The 21,748-nt window shown below is 39.6% G+C and overlaps 2 pseudogenes; both read left to right on the forward strand.

The window, feature by feature from the left end:
• Positions 1-4,319: 4,319 nt before the first annotated feature.
• Positions 4,320-4,779, forward strand: LOC144309885 (18S ribosomal RNA; annotated as a pseudogene).
• Positions 4,780-20,529: 15,750 nt separating this feature from the next.
• On the forward strand, positions 20,530-21,484 carry LOC144309883 (18S ribosomal RNA; annotated as a pseudogene).
• Positions 21,485-21,748: the final 264 nt, after the last annotated feature.

Consider the following 21,748-nt stretch of genomic DNA (forward strand, 5'->3'; position numbering starts at 1 on the left):
ATTAACAGGCATACCTTTCCTTACAGGATTCTACTCCAAAGACCTGATCATCGAGTCCGCTAACACGTCGAATACCAACGCCTGAGCCCTCTTAATTACACTCGTTGCCACATCCCTAACCGCTGCCTACAGCACCCGAATTATATTCTTCGCTCTACTAGGCCAGCCCCGCTTCTCCCCTATAATCCTTATCAACGAGAAAATCCTCTCCTAATTAACTCTATTAAACGACTCCTTATCGGAAGTGTATTTGCAGGATACATTATCTCCCACAGCATCACACCCACCACCATCCCACAGATAACTATGCCTCATTATCTAAAAATGATAGCCCTTGCAGTAACTATCTTGGGTTTCATCCTGGCACTAGAACTAAACCTTACCATACAAGGACTCAAATTTAACTATCCATCTAATTACTTTAAATTTTCCACCCTCCTTGGCTATTATCCAACCATTATGCACCGCCTCACACCTAAAACAAGTTTAACCATCAGCCAGAAATCAGCATCTATACTTCTGGACTCCATCTGACTAGAAAACATCCTACCCAAATCAATCTCGTATTTCCAAATAAAATCTTCTACCCTTATTTCAAATCAAAAGGGTCTCATCAAGCTCTATTTCCTATCGTTCATACTAACTATAATTCTCAGCCTACTAATCCTTAATTACCACGGGTAACTTCCATGATAACCAACACACCAGTTAACAGCGACCAACCTGTAACAATCACCAACCAGGTTCCATAACTATATAAAGCCGCAATACCCATAGCCTCTTCACTAAAAAACCCAGAGTCCCCGTATCATAAATTACCCAATCCCCTATTCCATTAAACTTTAATACTACCTCCACCTCATCATCCTTCAAAATATAGCAAGCAGTCAACAACTCAGACAATAGACCAGTAATAAAAGCCGCTAGAACAGCCTTATTTGAAACTCACACCTCAGGGTATTGCTCAGTAGCCATAGCAGTTGTATAACCAAATACTACTAATATACCCCCAAATAAATTAAAAACACTATCAGCCCTAAAAAAGAACCCCCAAAATTCAGAACAATCGCACAACCAATCCCACCGCTAATAATTAGCACAAGCCCACCATAAATAGGAGATGGTTTAGTGGCAAAACCCACAAAACTCATCACAAAAACGATACTTAAAATAAATACAATGTATGTTATCATTATTCCTACATGGAATTTAACCATGACTAATGACATGAAAAATCATCGTTGTATTTCAACTATAAGAACATTAATGACCAACATTCGAAAAACCCACCCACTAGCCAAAATTGTCAACAATTCATTCATTGACCTCCCAGCGCCATCTAACATCTCTGCTTGATGGAATTTCGGGTCCTTATTAGGAGTATGCTTGATTCTACAGATTCTAACAGGTTTATTTCTAGCTATACACTACACATCGGACACGGCCACAGCTTTTTCATCGGTCACCCACATCTGTCGAGACGTTAACTACGGCTGAATTATCCGCTATATACATGCAAATGGCGCTTCCATATTCTTCATCTGCCTATTCATACATGTGGGACGAGGCCTATACTATGGATCCTATGTATTCATAGAAACATGAAACATTGGAATTGTACTACTATTCGCAACCATAGCCACAGCATTCATAGGCTATGTACTGCCGTGAGGACAAATATCATTTTGAGGGGCAACTGTAATCACTAACCTTCTCTCCGCCATCCCCTATATCGGAACCAACTTAGTAGAGTGAATCTGAGGTGGCTTCTCAGTAGACAAAGCAACCTTAACACGATTCTTTGCATTTCATTTTATCTTTCCATTCATCATCGCAGCTCTAGCAATAGTACACCTCCTATTTCTACACGAAACCGGATCCAACAACCCCTCAGGAATCACATCAGACTCAGACAAAATTCCGTTTCACCCCTACTACACAATTAAAGATATCCTAGGAATCCTACTCCTGCTCCTAGTCTTAATATCACTAGTTTTATTTTCACCAGACCTATTAGGAGATCCAGACAACTACACCCCTGCAAACCCCCTAAACACCCCTCCACATATCAAACCTGAATGATACTTCCTATTCGCCTATGCCATCCTACGATCTATCCCTAATAAATTAGGAGGTGTACTCGCCCTAGTATTCTCCATCCTAATTTTAGCATTCATTCCATTCCTCCACACATCTAAGCAAGCAGTATAATATTCCGACCCCTCAGCCAATGCCTATTCTGACTTTTAGTCGCCGATCTTCTCACTTTAACTTGGATTGGAGGACAGCCAGTTGAACACCCTTTCATCATTATCGGACAGGTCGCCTCAATTCTATATTTCACCATCCTATTGATTCTAATGCCAACAATTAGCGTTATCGAAAATAATCTTCTAAAATGAAGAGTCTTTGTAGTATAATCATTACCTTGGTCTTGTAAACCAAAAATGGAGAGTAGTCGCGAAGCTCTTGCTCCACCATCAGCACCCAAAGCTGAAATTCTTCTTAAACTATTCCCTGACACCCCCTACATTCATATATTGGACCACCTCTACTGTGCTATGTCAGTATCTCCAAAAAATCCTTCTTTCCCTCCCCTATGTACGTCGTGCATTAATGGCTTGCCCCATGCATATAAGCATGTACATGATATTATATCTTTACATAGGACATGTCTAGTCCAATTCCACAACCCATTGATCCTCAACAGTAACTAGATGCATATCACTTAGTCCAATAAGGGCTTAATCACCATGCCTCGAGAAACCATCAATCCTTGCCTGTAATGTCACTCTTCTCGCTCCGGGCCCATGCTAATGTGGGGGTTACTATCATGAAACTATACCTGGCATCTGGTTCTTACCTCAGGGCCATGACTCTATTTATTCCAATCCTACTAATTCTCGCAAATGGGACATCTCGATGGACTAGTGACTAATCAGCCCATGATCACACATAACTGTGGTGTCATGCATTTGGTATCTTTTATTTTTAGGGGGGGAATCTGCTATCACTCATCTATGACCGCAACGGCACTAACTCTAACTTATCTTCTGCTCTCAGGGAATATGCCCGTCGCGGCCCTAATGCAGTCAAATAACTTGTAGCTGGACTTATTCATTATCATTTATCAACTCACGCATAAAATCAAGGTGCTATTCAGTCAATGGTTTCAGGACATATAATTCTAGGACACACGTGTGTACACGTACGTACACGTGTGTACACGTACGTACACGTGTGTACACGTACGTACACGTGTGTACACGTACGTACACGTGTGTACACGTACGTACACGTGTGTACACGTACGTACACGTACGTACACGTACGTACACGTACGTACACGTGTGTACACGTACGTACACGTGTGTACACGTACGTACACGTGTGTACACGTACGTACACGTGGTGTACACGTACGTACACGTGTGTACACGTACGTACACGTGTGTACACGTACGTACACGCGCAAGACATTAAGTTAACTTATACAAACCCCCCTTACCCCCCATAAACTCATGTCATCTATTATACACTTATTTATGTCCTGCCAAACCCCAAAAACAGGACTAAGTGCATACAATACTCACAAGCTTTATTTAAATTGTATACAAATGTATTGCTACTCTAGTTAACTTAACACAACAGTCTTACACGCATTCGATCTCGTGGTCTATCTATAGATAGCATCCCCTTTTTTTTTCCTCTCATATTTACTATGTATTTTATTTATTATACACACTACAATTTCAGTATAAGTTAATGTAGCTTAATTAATAAAGCAAGGCACTGAAAATGCCAAGATGAGTCGCACGACTCCATAAACACAAAGGTTTGGTCCTAGCCTTCCTATTAGTTCTTAGTAGACTTACACATGCAAGTCTCCACGCCCCAGTGAGAATGCCCTTAAAATCAGCAGTGATCTAAAGGAGCAGGTATCAAGCACACTCTTAAGTAGCTCATAACACCTTGCTAAGCCACACCCCCACGGGATACAGCAGTGATAAAAATTAAGCCATAAACGAAAGTTTGACTAAGCCATACTAAATACTAAAAGGGTTGGTAAATTTCGTGCCAGCCACCGCGGTCATACGATTAACCCAAACTAATAGGCCCACGGCGTAAAGCGTGTTTAAGATACCTTTGCACTAAAGTTAAAACTTAACTAAGCCGTAAAAAGCTACAGTTACCATAAAATAGACCACGAAAGTGACTTTATAATAATCTGACTACACGATAGCTAAGACCCAAAACTGGATTAGAAACCCACTATGCTTAGCCTAAACATAGATAATTTTACAACAAAATAATTCGCCAGAGACTACTAGCAATAGCTAAAACTCAAAGGACTTGGCGGTGCTTTATATCCCTCTAGAGGAGCCTGTTCTATAATCGATAAACCCCGATAAACCTCACCACCCTTTGCTAATTCAGTCTATATACCGCCATCTTCAGCAAACCCTCAAAAGGTAGAATAGTAAGCACAATCATTTTACATAAAAAAGTTAGGTCAAGGTGTAACTTATGGGGTGGGAAGAAATGGGCTACATTTTCTACCCAAGAACATTCCACGAACGTTTTTATGAAATTAAAAACTGAAGGAGGATTTAGTAGTAAATTAAGAATAGAGAGCTTAATTGAATAGGGCCATGAAGCACGCACACACCGCCCGTCACCCTCCTCAAGTAATAAGACACAACCATAACCATATTAACTTAACTAAGACACAAGAGGAGACAAGTCGTAACAAGGTAAGCATACCGGAAGGTGTGCTTGGATTAATCAAAGTGTAGCTTAACTAAAGCGTCTGGCCTACACCCAGAAGATTTCATTACTTATGACCACTTTGAACAAAAGCTAGCCCAACTAACCCCAAACTTAAGTATCACAGACATATAAAGTAAAACATTTAGTTAAATAATAAAAGTATAGGAGATAGAAATTTTAATTGGAGCGATAGAGATAGTACCGTAAGGGAATGATGAAAGACATCTTAACAGTATTAAACAGCAAAGATTACCCCTTTTACCTTTTGCATAATGAACTAGCCAGAAACGACTTAACAAAGAGAACTTAAGCTAAGCTCCCCGAAACCAGACGAGCTACCCATAAACAATCTAAAAGGATCAACTCATCTATGTAGCAAAATAGTGAGAAGATTTGTGGGTAGAGGTGAAAAGCCTAACGAGCCTGGTGATAGCTGGTTGCCCACAAACAGAATTTTAGTTCAACTTTAAAATTTACCTAAAAAAACAAAATTTTAATGTAAATTTAAAATATAGTCTAAGAAGGTACAGCTTCTTAGAATCAGGATACAACCTTTATTAGAGAGTATATACTAACATCACCATAGTTGGCTTAAAAGCAGCCACCAATTGAGAAAGCGTTCCAGCTCAACAAACAATATAACTTAATCCCAATCATATTACATCAACTCCTAATTATACCTCCTGGGCCATTCTATTTAAATATAGAAGCAACAATGCTAGTATGAGTAACAAGAACTATTTTCTCCCCGCATAAGGCTTATATCAGAAACGGATAGACCACTGATAGTTAACAATCTGATAATAATCAACCCAAAAATGAAATACTTATCTACCCTATTGTTAACCCAACACAGGCATGCATTTAAGGAAAGATTAAAAGGAGTAAAGGAACTCGGCAAACACAAACCCCGCCTGTTTACCAAAAACATCACCTCCAGCATTTCTAGTATTGGAGGCACTGCCTGCCCAGTGACACTTGTTTAACGGCCGCGGTATCCTGACCGTGCAAAGGTAGCATATCATTTGTTCTCTAAATAAGGACTTGTATGAATGGCCACACGAGGGTTTAACTGTCTCTTATTCCCAATCAGTGAAATTGACCTTCCCGTGAAGAGGCGGGAATGCCACAATAAGACGAGAAGACCCTATGGAGCTTTAATTAACTAACCCAAACTTATGGATACTAAATACCTACAAGGCATAACATTACACCATTATTGTGGGTTAGCAATTTAGGTTGGGGTGACCTCGGAATATAAAAAAACTCCCGAGTGATTAAAATTTAGACCCACAAGTCAAAATATAACATCACTTATTGATCCAATAATTTTTGATCAACGGAACAAGTTACCCTAGGGATAACAGCGCAATCCTATTCAAGAGTCCATATCGACAATAGGGTTTACGACCTCGATGTTGGATCAGGACATCCTAATGGTGCAGCAGCTATTAAGGGTTCGTTTGTTCAACGATTAAAGTCCTACTTGATCTGAGTTCAGACCGGAGTAATCCAGGTCGGTTTCTATCTATTATATAACCTCCCCCAGTACGAAAGGACAAGGGATGTAAGGCCTACCTCACAAAGGCGCCTTAAAACTAATAGATGAAGTCAACTCAATCTAACCAGTTTATCTCCTCATAAGCCCGAGAAAAGGGGCTTTGTTAGGGTGGCAGAGCCCGGTAACTGCGTAAAACTTAAACCTTTATTATCAGAGGTTCAATTCCTCTCCCTAACAAAATGTTCTTTATCAACATTATCTCTCTTATCATCCCAATCCTTCTTGCCGTAGCCTTCCTCACCCTCGTTGAACGAAAAGTCTTAGGCTACATACAACTTCGAAAAGGGCCTAATATCGTAGGCCCCTACGGCCTCCTTCAACCAATCGCAGATGCAGTAAAACTCTTCACAAAAGAACCTCTACGACCACTTACATCCTCCATATCAATATTCATTCTAGCCCCCATTCTAGCTCTATCACTAGCCCTAACTATATGAATCCCTCTCCCAATGCCCTACCCACTCATTAATATAAACTTAGGAGTCCTATTCATACTAGCAATATCAAGTCTCGCCGTATACTCCATCCTTTGGTCAGGATGAGCCTCAAACTCCAAATACGCTCTAATCGGAGCCCTCCGAGCAGTAGCTCAAACAATCTCATATGAAGTAACACTAGCAATCATTCTCCTATCAGTCCTCCTAATAAACGGGTCATTTACACTATCCACACTAATTATCACCCAAGAACATATATGACTAATCTTTCCGGCCTGGCCCCTAGCCATGATATGATTCATTTCTACTCTAGCAGAAACTAACCGAGCCCCCTTCGACTTAACTGAAGGAGAATCCGAACTAGTTTCTGGATTTAACGTAGAGTATGCAGCGGGTCCTTTTGCCCTATTCTTTCTAGCAGAGTACGCAAATATCATTATAATAAATATCCTCACAACAATTCTATTCTTCGGTGCATTCCACAACCCATTTATACCAGAACTCTACTCTATTAACTTCACTATAAAAACCCTCTTACTAACTATCTGCTTCCTATGAATTCGAGCATCATACCCTCGATTCCGCTATGATCAATTAATACACTTATTGTGAAAAAATTTTCTACCCCTAACTTTAGCCCTATGCATATGACATGTTGCCTTACCCATTATTACCGCGAGTATCCCACCCCAAACATAAGAAATATGTCTGATAAAAGAGTTACTTTGATAGAGTAAATAATAGAGGTTTAAATCCTCTTATTTCTAGAATAATAGGCTTCGAACCTAATCTTAAGAATTCAAAGATCTTCGTGCTACCAAACTTACACTATATTCTACAGTAAGGTCAGCTAAATTAAGCTATCGGGCCCATACCCCGAAATGTTGGTTTATACCCTTCCCGTACTAATAAAACCCCCTATTCTCACTATTATTATAGCAACTATCATGGCAGGGACCATAATCGTCATACTAAGCTCGCACTGATTACTGATCTGAATTGGATTCGAAATAAACATGCTAGCCATCATCCCTATCCTCATAAAAAAGTATAATCCACGAGCCATAGAAGCCTCTACAAAATATTTTCTTACACAAGCTACTGCCTCAATATTACTAATAATAGGAGTCACCATTAACCTTCTTTACTCCGGCCAATGAGTAATCTCAAAAATCTCAAACCCCATCGCATCCATCATAATAACCACCGCCCTAACAATAAAACTAGGCCTATCTCCATTCCACTTCTGAGTTCCCGAAGTAGCACAAGGAGTAACACTTATATCAGGAATAATCCTACTAACATGACAAAAAATCGCACCTATATCCATCCTATATCAAATCTCCCCATCAATTAACACCAACCTTCTTATACTAATAGCCCTCGCATCCGTTCTAGTAGGAGGCTGAGGCGGACTAAATCAAACTCAACTACGAAAAATCATAGCATACTCCTCCATTGCCCACATAGGCTGAATAGCCGCTATCATTATTTACAACCCTACAATAATAATCCTAAACTTAACTTTATATATTCTAATAACACTATCTACCTTCATACTATTCATATTAAACTCATCCACCACAACCTTATCCTTATCCCACATATGAAATAAATTTCCCCTAATCACCTCCATAATCTTAATCTTAATATTATCCCTAGGAGGACTACCCCCATTATCTGGCTTCATCCCTAAATGAATAATTATTCAAGAATTAACAAAAAATAACATAATTATTATTCCAACACTAATAGCCATCACCGCTCTACTTAACTTATATTTCTACCTGCGACTCACATATAGCACCGCACTTACCATATTCCCGTCCACAAATAACATAAAAATAAAATGACAATTCGAGTACACAAAAAAGGCAACCCTACTACCCCCCTTAATCATTATCTCAACTATACTACTCCCGCTAACACCTATATTATCAGTCTTGGACTAGGAGTTTAGGTTAGACCAGACCAAGAGCCTTCAAAGCTCTAAGCAAGTGCTATACACTTAACCCCTGACCAAATCACCTCTAAGGGCTGCAAGAATCTATCTTACATCAATTGAATGCAAATCAAACACTTTAATTAAGCTAAGCCCTCCCTAGATTGGTGAGCTTCTACCTCACGAAATTTTAGTTAACAGCTAAATACCCTAGTAACTGGCTTCAATCTACCTTCTCCCGCCGCGTAGAAAAAAAAGGCGGGAGAAGCCCCGGCGGCGTCTAGGCTGCTTCTTTGAATTTGCAATTCAATATGAAAATTCACCACAGAGCTTGGCAAAAAGAGGACTTAAACCTCTATTTTTAGATTTACAGTCTAATGCTTTTATCAGCCATTTTACCTATGTTCATTAACCGATGACTGTTCTCTACTAATCACAAAGATATTGGTACTTTATACTTACTATTTGGAGCATGAGCCGGCATAGTAGGCACTGCCTTGAGCCTCCTCATCCGAGCCGAACTAGGTCAGCCCGGTACTTTACTAGGCGACGATCAAATTTATAACGTCGTCGTAACCGCCCATGCTTTCGTAATAATCTTCTTCATAGTCATGCCCATTATAATTGGGGGCTTTGGAAACTGACTAGTGCCATTAATAATTGGTGCTCCGGACATGGCATTCCCCCGAATAAATAACATGAGCTTCTGACTTCTTCCTCCATCTTTTCTTCTACTATTAGCATCTTCTATGGTAGAAGCAGGTGCAGGAACGGGGTGGACCGTTTACCCCCCACTGGCTGGCAATCTGGCCCATGCAGGAGCATCCGTTGATCTTACAATTTTCTCCTTACATTTAGCCGGAGTCTCTTCTATTTTAGGGGCAATTAATTTCATTACTACTATTATCAACATAAAACCCCCTGCAATATCCCAGTATCAAACCCCCCTATTTGTATGATCAGTACTAATTACAGCAGTTCTACTCCTACTATCCCTGCCTGTACTGGCTGCTGGAATTACAATACTTTTAACAGACCGTAATCTTAATACGACATTTTTCGATCCCGCTGGAGGAGGAGACCCTATCCTATATCAACACTTATTCTGATTCTTCGGACATCCTGAAGTTTACATTCTTATCCTGCCAGGGTTCGGAATAATTTCTCACATTGTCACTTACTACTCAGGGAAAAAAGAGCCTTTCGGCTATATAGGAATAGTATGGGCAATAATATCTATTGGGTTTTTAGGCTTTATCGTATGAGCTCACCATATGTTTACTGTAGGAATAGACGTAGACACACGAGCATACTTCACATCCGCCACTATAATTATCGCTATTCCAACAGGAGTAAAAGTATTTAGTTGACTGGCAACACTTCACGGAGGCAATATTAAATGATCTCCAGCTATGCTATGAGCTTTAGGGTTTATTTTCTTATTCACAGTAGGCGGGCTAACAGGCATTGTCCTAGCTAATTCGTCCTTAGACATCGTTCTTCATGATACGTATTATGTTGTAGCTCATTTTCACTATGTGCTCTCAATGGGAGCAGTTTTTGCCATTATGGGAGGATTTGCCCACTGATTCCCCTTATTCTCAGGTTATACTCTTAACGATACTTGAGCAAAGATTCACTTTACAATTATATTTGTGGGAGTAAATATAACTTTCTTCCCTCAGCATTTCCTAGGTTTATCCGGAATACCTCGTCGGTACTCTGACTATCCAGATGCATATACCACCTGAAATACCGTCTCCTCTATAGGATCGTTTATCTCGCTTACAGCGGTGATGCTTATAATTTTTATAATCTGAGAGGCCTTTGCATCCAAACGAGAAGTTGCTATAGTAGAACTTACTACAACTAATATTGAATGACTACATGGATGTCCCCCTCCATATCACACGTTCGAAGAACCTACATATGTAATCCAAAAATAAGAAAGGAAGGAATCGAACCCCCTAAAATTGGTTTCAAGCCAATGTCATAACCACTATGTCTTTCTCAATCAGGAGGTATTAGTAAAATATTACATAACTTTGTCAAGGTTAAATTATAGGTGAAACCCCTATATACCTCTATGGCGTACCCATTTCAACTCGGATTACAGGACGCAACCTCCCCTATTATAGAGGAGCTACTTCATTTTCATGACCATACACTAATAATTGTATTCTTAATCAGTTCTTTAGTTCTCTACATCATTTCCCTAATATTGACTACAAAATTAACTCATACAAGCACAATAGACGCACAGGAAGTAGAAACAGTATGAACTATCCTACCCGCCATTATCCTAATCCTAATCGCTCTACCTTCCCTCCGAATCCTTTATATAATAGACGAAATCAATAACCCCTCTTTAACCGTGAAAACAATAGGCCACCAATGATACTGAAGCTATGAATATACTGATTATGAAGACTTAAACTTTGACTCCTACATAATCCCAACACAAGAATTAAAGCCAGGAGAACTCCGACTATTAGAAGTAGACAACCGAGTTGTCCTCCCAATAGAAATAACCATCCGAATACTTATTTCTTCAGAAGACGTTTTGCATTCATGAGCTGTTCCATCACTAGGTCTAAAAACTGACGCTATTCCAGGACGACTAAACCAAACCACCCTTATAGCCATACGACCGGGACTGTATTATGGCCAGTGCTCTGAAATCTGCGGATCTAACCATAGCTTTATACCCATTGTTCTTGAAATAGTCCCCCTATCTTATTTTGAAACCTGATCTGCCTTAATAGTATAACCTAGACTAGACTTACTCATTAAGAAGCTATAAAGCATTAACCTTTTAAGTTAAAGACTGGGAGTTTTAACCTCCCCTTAATGAAATGCCACAGCTAGACACATCCACCTGATTTATTATAATCTTTTCAATATTTCTCACCCTCTTCATTCTATTCCAACTAAAAATTTCAAATCACCACTACCCGGAAAACCCAATAACCAAGTCTACTAAAATCACTAGTCAACATAATCCTTGAGAAAACAAATGAACGAAAATTTATTCGCCTCTTTCGCTGCCCCCTCAATAATAGGTCTCCCTATTGTAGTACTGATCGTCATATTCCCTTCCATTTTATTCCCAGCACCCAATCGCCTAATCAATAATCGGTTAATCTCCATTCAGCAATGATTAATTCAATTAACATCAAAACAAATACTAGCAATTCATAATCAAAAGGGACGAACCTGAGCTCTCATACTTATATCACTAATTCTATTCATTGGTTCAACTAACCTACTTGGACTACTACCCCACTCATTTACGCCCACGACACAACTCTCTATAAACCTCGGAATAGCAATCCCCCTATGAGCAGGGACAGTAATTACCGGTTTCCGCTATAAGACCAAAGCATCCTTGGCACACTTTCTACCCCAAGGCACCCCTCTTCCCCTAATTCCAATACTAGTAATCATCGAAACTATTAGTCTATTCATTCAACCCATAGCTCTAGCCGTTCGATTAACCGCCAATATTACTGCAGGACACCTCCTAATCCATTTGATTGGAGGGGCTACCTTAGCTCTTATTAATATTAGCGCGACCACAGCTTTCATCACTTTTATTATTTTAATTCTATTTACGATTCTAGAGTTTGCTGTTGCCTTAATTCAAGCCTATGTCTTTACCTTACTAGTAAGTCTATACTTACATGACAACACCTAATGACCCACCAAACTCACGCTTACCATATAGTTAACCCAAGCCCATGACCGCTAACAGGAGCCCTTTCTGCCCTTCTTATAACATCGGGTCTTATCATATGATTTCACTATAACTCAATATCCCTACTTACATTAGGATTCACAACCAACCTGCTAACCATATACCAGTGATGACGAGATGTGATCCGAGAAGGCACATTCCAAGGACATCACACCCCTATTGTACAAAAAGGACTACGGTACGGAATAGTTCTTTTTATTGTATCAGAAGTATTTTTCTTTGCAGGCTTCTTTTGAGCCTTTTACCATTCCAGCCTAGCCCCTACTCCTGAACTTGGAGGTTGCTGACCTCCCACCGGCATTATTCCTCTTAACCCACTAGAAGTTCCTCTACTCAACACCTCAGTCCTCCTAGCCTCCGGAGTATCTATTACTTGAGCCCATCATAGTTTAATAGAAGGCAATCGTAAACACATACTTCAAGGCCTATTTATTACAATCTCCTTAGGCGTATATTTTACACTATTACAGGCCTCCGAATACTACGAGACATCTTTTACAATCTCCGACGGAGTGTACGGATCTACCTTTTTTATAGCTACTGGGTTTCACGGACTACATGTAATTATTGGCTCCACATTCCTTATCGTGTGCTTTCTCCGACAACTATACTACCACTTCACATCAAACCACCACTTCGGATTTGAAGCCGCTGCATGATATTGACACTTTGTTGATGTAGTCTGACTATTCTTATATGTATCTATTTATTGATGAGGATCCTATTTCTTTAGTATAACTAGTACAATTGACTTCCAATCAGTTAGCTCCAGATCAACCTGGAAAGAAGTAATAAACGTAATACTAACCTTGATAACTAATGTAACCCTAGCGTCCTTACTTGTACTAATCGCATTCTGACTTCCCCAACTAAATATTTATACAGACAAGACAAGCCCCTACGAATGTGGTTTTGACCCCATGGGATCTGCTCGCCTACCTTTCTCTATAAAATTCTTCCTAGTTGCCATCACATTCCTGCTTTTCGACCTAGAAATCGCACTCCTACTCCCACTTCCCTGAGCGTCACAAACCAACAAGTTGACAACAATACTTATCATAGCACTCCTACTAATCTCCCTCCTAGCTGCAAGCCTAGCGTACGAATGAACCGAAAAGGGGCTAGAATGAACCGAATATGATAATTAGTTTAAGCCAAAACAAATGATTTCGACTCATTAGATTATGATTTATCTCATAATTATCATATGTCCATAGTATATATTAATATCTTTCTGGCATTCATTCTTTCTCTAATAGGTATACTTGTTTATCGATCACACCTAATATCATCGCTACTATGCTTAGAGGGCATAATATTATCACTATTTGTAATAATATCTGTAACTATTCTCAACAACCACCTTACATTAGCCAGCATGATACCAATCGTACTACTAGTATTTGCTGCCTGCGAAGCAGCATTAGGACTATCTCTACTAGTTATAGTATCTAACACCTACGGGACTGATTACGTACAAAACCTAAACCTCTTACAATGCTAAAAATTATCATCCCCACTATCATACTGATCCCCTTACATGAGTATCAAAGCCTAACATAATCTGAATTAACACGACAACATATGGTTTGCTAATCAGCTTAATCAGCTTATTCTACCTGAATCAACCAAATGATAATACATTGAACCCCTCCTTAATATTTTTCTCTGACTCCCTATCAGCACCGCTACTAGCACTTACAACATGACTTCTACCCCTTATACTTATAGCAAGCCAACACCATTTATCAAAAGAACCCTTAACTCGAAAAAAACTATATATTTCAATACTGATTCTTCTCCAGTTGTTCCTAATTATAACTTTCACCGCCTCTGAACTTATCTTCTTTTACATCCTATTTGAGGCAACACTAATCCCAACCCTGATCATTATTACCCGATGGGGGAATCAAACTGAACGACTAAACGCAGGGCTCTACTTCTTATTTTATACTTTAATAGGATCTCTCCCACTCCTAGTAGCTCTCCTTTACATCCACAATTTCATGGGCTCCCTAAATTTTCTCATAATTCAATACTGAATTCAACCTCTGCCAAACTCCTGATCTAATGTTTTCTTATGATTGGCATGCATGATAGCATTCATAGTAAAGATACCTCTATACGGCCTCCACTTGTGACTACCAAAAGCACACGTAGAGGCCCCTATTGCCGGCTCCATGGTACTTGCCGCCGTACTCCTGAAATTAGGAGGCTATGGCATGATACGAATTACAACCCTACTAAACCCCCTGACCAACTTCATAGCGTATCCTTTCATAATATTATCTCTATGAGGCATAATCATAACAAGCTCTATCTGTCTCCGTCAAACAGATCTAAAATCCCTAATTGCATACTCCTCAGTTAGTCATATGGCACTCGTTATTGTAGCGGTTCTTATTCAAACACCATGAAGTTATATAGGTGCAACAGCCCTAATAATTGCCCATGGTTTAACATCCTCGATGCTATTCTGCTTAGCCAACTCCAATTACGAACGAATCCATAGCCGTACTATGATTCTCGCACGAGGACTTCAAACCCTCCTTCCCCTGATAGCAGCCTGATGGTTATTAGCAAGCCTCACAAATCTGGCTCTTCCTCCAACAATTAATCTTATCGGAGAACTATTTGTAGTGATATCCTCATTCTCATGATCCAACATTACTATTATTCTAATAGGAATTAACATCACCATCACTGCCCTATACTCACTTTATATACTAATCACCACACAGCGTGGTAAATATTCCCACCATATCAAAAATATCAAACCGTCATTCACACGAGAAAATGCCCTAATAACCTTGCATCTACTGCCTCTACTCCTCCTATCCCTTAACCCTAAAATTATTCTCGGTCCCATCTACTGTAAGCATAGTTTAACAAAAACATTAGATTGTGAATCTAATAATAAAAGCTCAAACCTTTTTGCTTACCGAAAAAGTACTGCAAGAACTGCTAACTCATGCTCCCATGTATAAGAACATGGCTTTTTCAACTTTTATAGGATAGAAGTAATCCATTGGTCTTAGGAACCAAAAAATTGGTGCAACTCCAAATAAAAGTAATAAATATATTTACTTCATGCATAATCACAGCTCTAGTCATTCTTACTTTGCCCATCATTATAACCTCTACTAAACTCTACAAAAATAAGCTATACCCATACTATGTAAAACCGCTACTTCTTACGCATTCATAATTAGCATAATTCCCACAATAATATTCATCTACTCAGGACAGGAAACAATTGTTTCAAACTGACATTGAATAACAATCCAGACCATAAAACTATCCATGAGTTTTAAATTAGACTACTTCTCAATAATCTTTGTGCCCGTAGCCCTTTTTGTCACGTGGTCTATTATAGAGTTTTCTATATGATATATACACTCCGATCCTTATATTAACCGATTTTTCAAGTATCTTCTCTTATTTCTTATTACTATAATAGTCTTAGTCACCGCAAACAACATATTCCAACTATTCATTGGCTGAGAAGGAGTTGGCATTATATCATTTTTACTTATTGGATGATGATACGGCCGAACCGATGCAAATACAGCTGCCCTACAAGCTATCCTCTATAACCGTATTGGAGATGTAGGCTTCATTATAACCATAGCATGGTTTCTATTGAACTTAAACACATGAGACCTTCAACAAATCTTTATTACAACAAACGATAATTTTAATTTGCCGCTACTTGGCTTACTATTAGCAGCTACCGGTAAATCTGCTCAATTCGGCTTACATCCCTGACTCCCCTCAGCCATAGAAGGCCCCACTCCTGTATCAGCCCTACTTCACTCAAGCACAATAGTTGTAGCAGGAGTATTTCTTCTTATCCGCTTTCATCCACTAATAGAGCATAATCAAACTATTCAAACCCTCACTTTATGCTTAGGGGCTATTACTACACTATTTACTGCAATCTGCGCTCTTACACAGAACGATATCAAAAAAATTGTAGCGTTCTCTACCTCAAGCCAACTAGGCCTAATAATAGTAACAATTGGCATTAACCAGCCTTACCTAGCCTTCTTACACATCTGCACTCACGCATTTTTTAAAGCTATGTTATTCATATGTTCAGGGTCAATTATCCACAGCCTAAACGATGAACAAGACATTCGAAAGATAGGTGGCCTATTTAAAGTCCTTCCCTTCACCACAACTTCCCTGATTGTCGGAAGCCTCGCATTAACAGGCATACCTTTCCTTACAGGATTCTACTCCAAAGACCTGATCATCGAGTCCGCTAACACGTCGAATACCAACGCCTGAGCCCTCTTAATTACACTCGTTGCCACATCCCTAACCGCTGCCTACAGCACCCGAATTATATTCTTCGCTCTACTAGGCCAGCCCCGCTTCTCCCCTATAATCCTTATCAACGAGAATAATCCTCTCCTAATTAACTCTATTAAACGACTCCTTATCGGAAGTGTATTTGCAGGATACATTATCTCCCACAGCATCACACCCACCACCATCCCACAGATAACTATGCCTCATTATCTAAAAATGATAGCCCTTGCAGTAACTATCTTGGGTTTCATCCTGGCACTAGAACTAAACCTTACCATACAAGGACTCAAATTTAACTATCCATCTAATTACTTTAAATTTTCCACCCTCCTTGGCTATTATCCAACCATTATGCACCGCCTCACACCTAAAACAAGTTTAACCATCAGCCAGAAATCAGCATCTATACTTCTGGACTCCATCTGACTAGAAAACATCCTACCCAAATCAATCTCGTATTTCCAAATAAAATCTTCTACCCTTATTTCAAATCAAAAGGGTCTCATCAAGCTCTATTTCCTATCGTTCATACTAACTATAATTCTCAGCCTACTAATCCTTAATTACCACGGGTAACTTCCATGATAACCAACACACCAGTTAACAGCGACCAACCTGTAACAATCACCAACCAGGTTCCATAACTATATAAAGCCGCAATACCCATAGCCTCTTCACTAAAAAACCCAGAGTCCCCCGTATCATAAATTACCCAATCCCCTATTCCATTAAACTTTAATACTACCTCCACCTCATCATCCTTCAAAATATAGCAAGCAGTCAACAACTCAGACAATAGACCAGTAATAAAAGCCGCTAGAACAGCCTTATTTGAAACTCACACCTCAGGGTATTGCTCAGTAGCCATAGCAGTTGTATAACCAAATACTACTAATATACCCCCCAAATAAATTAAAAACACTATCAGCCCTAAAAAAAGAACCCCCAAAATTCAGAACAATCGCACAACCAATCCCACCGCTAATAATTAGCACAAGCCCACCATAAATAGGAGATGGTTTAGTGGCAAAACCCACAAAACTCATCACAAAAACGATACTTAAAATAAATACAATGTATGTTATCATTATTCCTACATGGAATTTAACCATGACTAATGACATGAAAAATCATCGTTGTATTTCAACTATAAGAACATTAATGACCAACATTCGAAAAACCCACCCACTAGCCAAAATTGTCAACAATTCATTCATTGACCTCCCAGCGCCATCTAACATCTCTGCTTGATGGAATTTCGGGTCCTTATTAGGAGTATGCTTGATTCTACAGATTCTAACAGGTTTATTTCTAGCTATACACTACACATCGGACACGGCCACAGCTTTTTCATCGGTCACCCACATCTGTCGAGACGTTAACTACGGCTGAATTATCCGCTATATACATGCAAATGGCGCTTCCATATTCTTCATCTGCCTATTCATACATGTGGGACGAGGCCTATACTATGGATCCTATGTATTCATAGAAACATGAAACATTGGAATTGTACTACTATTCGCAACCATAGCCACAGCATTCATAGGCTATGTACTGCCGTGAGGACAAATATCATTTTGAGGGGCAACTGTAATCACTAACCTTCTCTCCGCCATCCCCTATATCGGAACCAACTTAGTAGAGTGAATCTGAGGTGGCTTCTCAGTAGACAAAGCAACCTTAACACGATTCTTTGCATTTCATTTTATCTTTCCATTCATCATCGCAGCTCTAGCAATAGTACACCTCCTATTTCTACACGAAACCGGATCCAACAACCCCTCAGGAATCACATCAGACTCAGACAAAATTCCGTTTCACCCCTACTACACAATTAAAGATATCCTAGGAATCCTACTCCTGCTCCTAGTCTTAATATCACTAGTTTTATTTTCACCAGACCTATTAGGAGATCCAGACAACTACACCCCTGCAAACCCCCTAAACACCCCTCCACATATCAAACCTGAATGATACTTCCTATTCGCCTATGCCATCCTACGATCTATCCCTAATAAATTAGGAGGTGTACTCGCCCTAGTATTCTCCATCCTAATTTTAGCATTCATTCCATTCCTCCACACATCTAAGCAACGCAGTATAATATTCCGACCCCTCAGCCAATGCCTATTCTGACTTTTAGTCGCCGATCTTCTCACTTTAACTTGGATTGGAGGACAGCCAGTTGAACACCCTTTCATCATTATCGGACAGGTCGCCTCAATTCTATATTTCACCATCCTATTGATTCTAATGCCAACAATTAGCGTTATCGAAAATAATCTTCTAAAATGAAGAGTCTTTGTAGTATAATCATTACCTTGGTCTTGTAAACCAAAAATGGAGAGTAGTCGCCCTCCCTAAGACTCAAGGAAGAAGCTCTTGCTCCACCATCAGCACCCAAAGCTGAAATTCTTCTTAAACTATTCCCTGACACCCCCTACATTCATATATTGGACCACCTCTACTGTGCTATGTCAGTATCTCCAAAAAATCCTTCTTTCCCTCCCCTATGTACGTCGTGCATTAATGGCTTGCCCCATGCATATAAGCATGTACATGATATTATATCTTTACATAGGACATGTCTAGTCCAATTCCACAACCCATTGATCCTCAACAGTAACTAGATGCATATCACTTAGTCCAATAAGGGCTTAATCACCATGCCTCGAGAAACCATCAATCCTTGCCTGTAATGTCACTCTTCTCGCTCCGGGCCCATGCTAATGTGGGGGTTACTATCATGAAACTATACCTGGCATCTGGTTCTTACCTCAGGGCCATGACTCTATTTATTCCAATCCTACTAATTCTCGCAAATGGGACATCTCGATGGACTAGTGACTAATCAGCCCATGATCACACATAACTGTGGTGTCATGCATTTGGTATCTTTTATTTTTAGGGGGGGAATCTGCTATCACTCATCTATGACCGCAACGGCACTAACTCTAACTTATCTTCTGCTCTCAGGGAATATGCCCGTCGCGGCCCTAATGCAGTCAAATAACTTGTAGCTGGACTTATTCATTATCATTTATCAACTCACGCATAAAATCAAGGTGCTATTCAGTCAATGGTTTCAGGACATATAATTCTAGGACACACGTGTGTACACGTACGTACACGTGTGTACACGTACGTACACGTGTGTACACGTACGTACACGTGTGTACACGTACGTACACGTGTGTACACGTACGTACACGTGTGTACACGTACGTACACGTACGTACACGTACGTACACGTACGTACACGTGTGTACACGTACGTACACGTGTGTACACGTACGTACACGTGTGTACACGTACGTACACGTGTGTACACGTACGTACACGTGTGTACACGTACGTACACGTGTGTACACGTACGTACACGCGCAAGACATTAAGTTAACTTATACAAACCCCCCTTACCCCCCATAAACTCATGTCATCTATTATACACTTATTTATGTCCTGCCAAACCCCAAAAACAGGACTAAGTGCATACAATACTCACAAGCTTTATTTAAATTGTATACAAATGTATTGCTACTCTAGTTAACTTAACACAACAGTCTTACACGCATTCGATCTCGTGGTCTATCTATAGATAGCATCCCCTTTTTTTTTCCTCTCATATTTACTATGTATTTTATTTATTATACACACTACAATTTCAGTATAAGTTAATGTAGCTTAATTAATAAAGCAAGGCACTGAAAATGCCAAGATGAGTCGCACGACTCCATAAACACAAAGGTTTGGTCCTAGCCTTCCTATTAGTTCTTAGTAGACTTACACATGCAAGTCTCCACGCCCCAGTGAGAATGCCCTTAAAATCAGCAGTGATCTAAAGGAGCAGGTATCAAGCACACTCTTAAGTAGCTCATAACACCTTGCTAAGCCACACCCCCACGGGATACAGCAGTGATAAAAATTAAGCCATAAACGAAAGTTTGACTAAGCCATACTAAAAAGGGTTGGTAAATTTCGTGCCAGCCACCGCGGTCATACGATTAACCCAAACTAATAGGCCCACGGCGTAAAGCGTGTTTAAGATACCTTTGCACTAAAGTTAAAACTTAACTAAGCCGTAAAAAGCTACAGTTACCATAAAATAGACCACGAAAGTGACTTTATAATAATCTGACTACACGATAGCTAAGACCCAAACTGGGATTAGATACCCCACTATGCTTAGCCCTAAACATAGATAATTTTACAACAAAATAATTCGCCAGAGGACTACTAGCAATAGCTTAAAACTCAAAGGACTTGGCGGTGCTTTATATCCCTCTAGAGGAGCCTGTTCTATAATCGATAAACCCCGATAAACCTCACCACCCTTTGCTAATTCAGTCTATATACCGCCATCTTCAGCAAACCCTCAAAAGGTAGAATAGTAAGCACAATCATTTTACATAAAAAAGTTAGGTCAAGGTGTAACTTATGGGGTGGGAAGAAATGGGCTACATTTTCTACCCAAGAACATTCCACGAACGTTTTTATGAAATTAAAAACTGAAGGAGGATTTAGTAGTAAATTAAGAATAGAGAGCTTAATTGAATAGGGCCATGAAGCACGCACACACCGCCCGTCACCCTCCTCAAGTAATAAGACACAACCATAACCATATTAACTTAACTAAGACACAAGAGGAGACAAGTCGTAACAAGGTAAGCATACCGGAAGGTGTGCTTGGATTAATCAAAGTGTAGCTTAACTAAAGCGTCTGGCCTACACCCAGAAGATTTCATTACTTATGACCACTTTGAACAAAAGCTAGCCCAACTAACCCCAAACTTAAGTATCACAGACATATAAAGTAAAACATTTAGTTAAATAATAAAAGTATAGGAGATAGAAATTTTAATTGGAGCGATAGAGATAGTACCGTAAGGGAATGATGAAAGACATCTTAACAGTATTAAACAGCAAAGATTACCCCTTTTACCTTTTGCATAATGAACTAG

This window comes from Canis aureus, unplaced genomic scaffold (genome assembly GCF_053574225.1).
Source record: "Canis aureus isolate CA01 unplaced genomic scaffold, VMU_Caureus_v.1.0 ptg000234l_RagTag, whole genome shotgun sequence".
Taxonomy (NCBI): domain Eukaryota; kingdom Metazoa; phylum Chordata; class Mammalia; order Carnivora; family Canidae; genus Canis; species Canis aureus.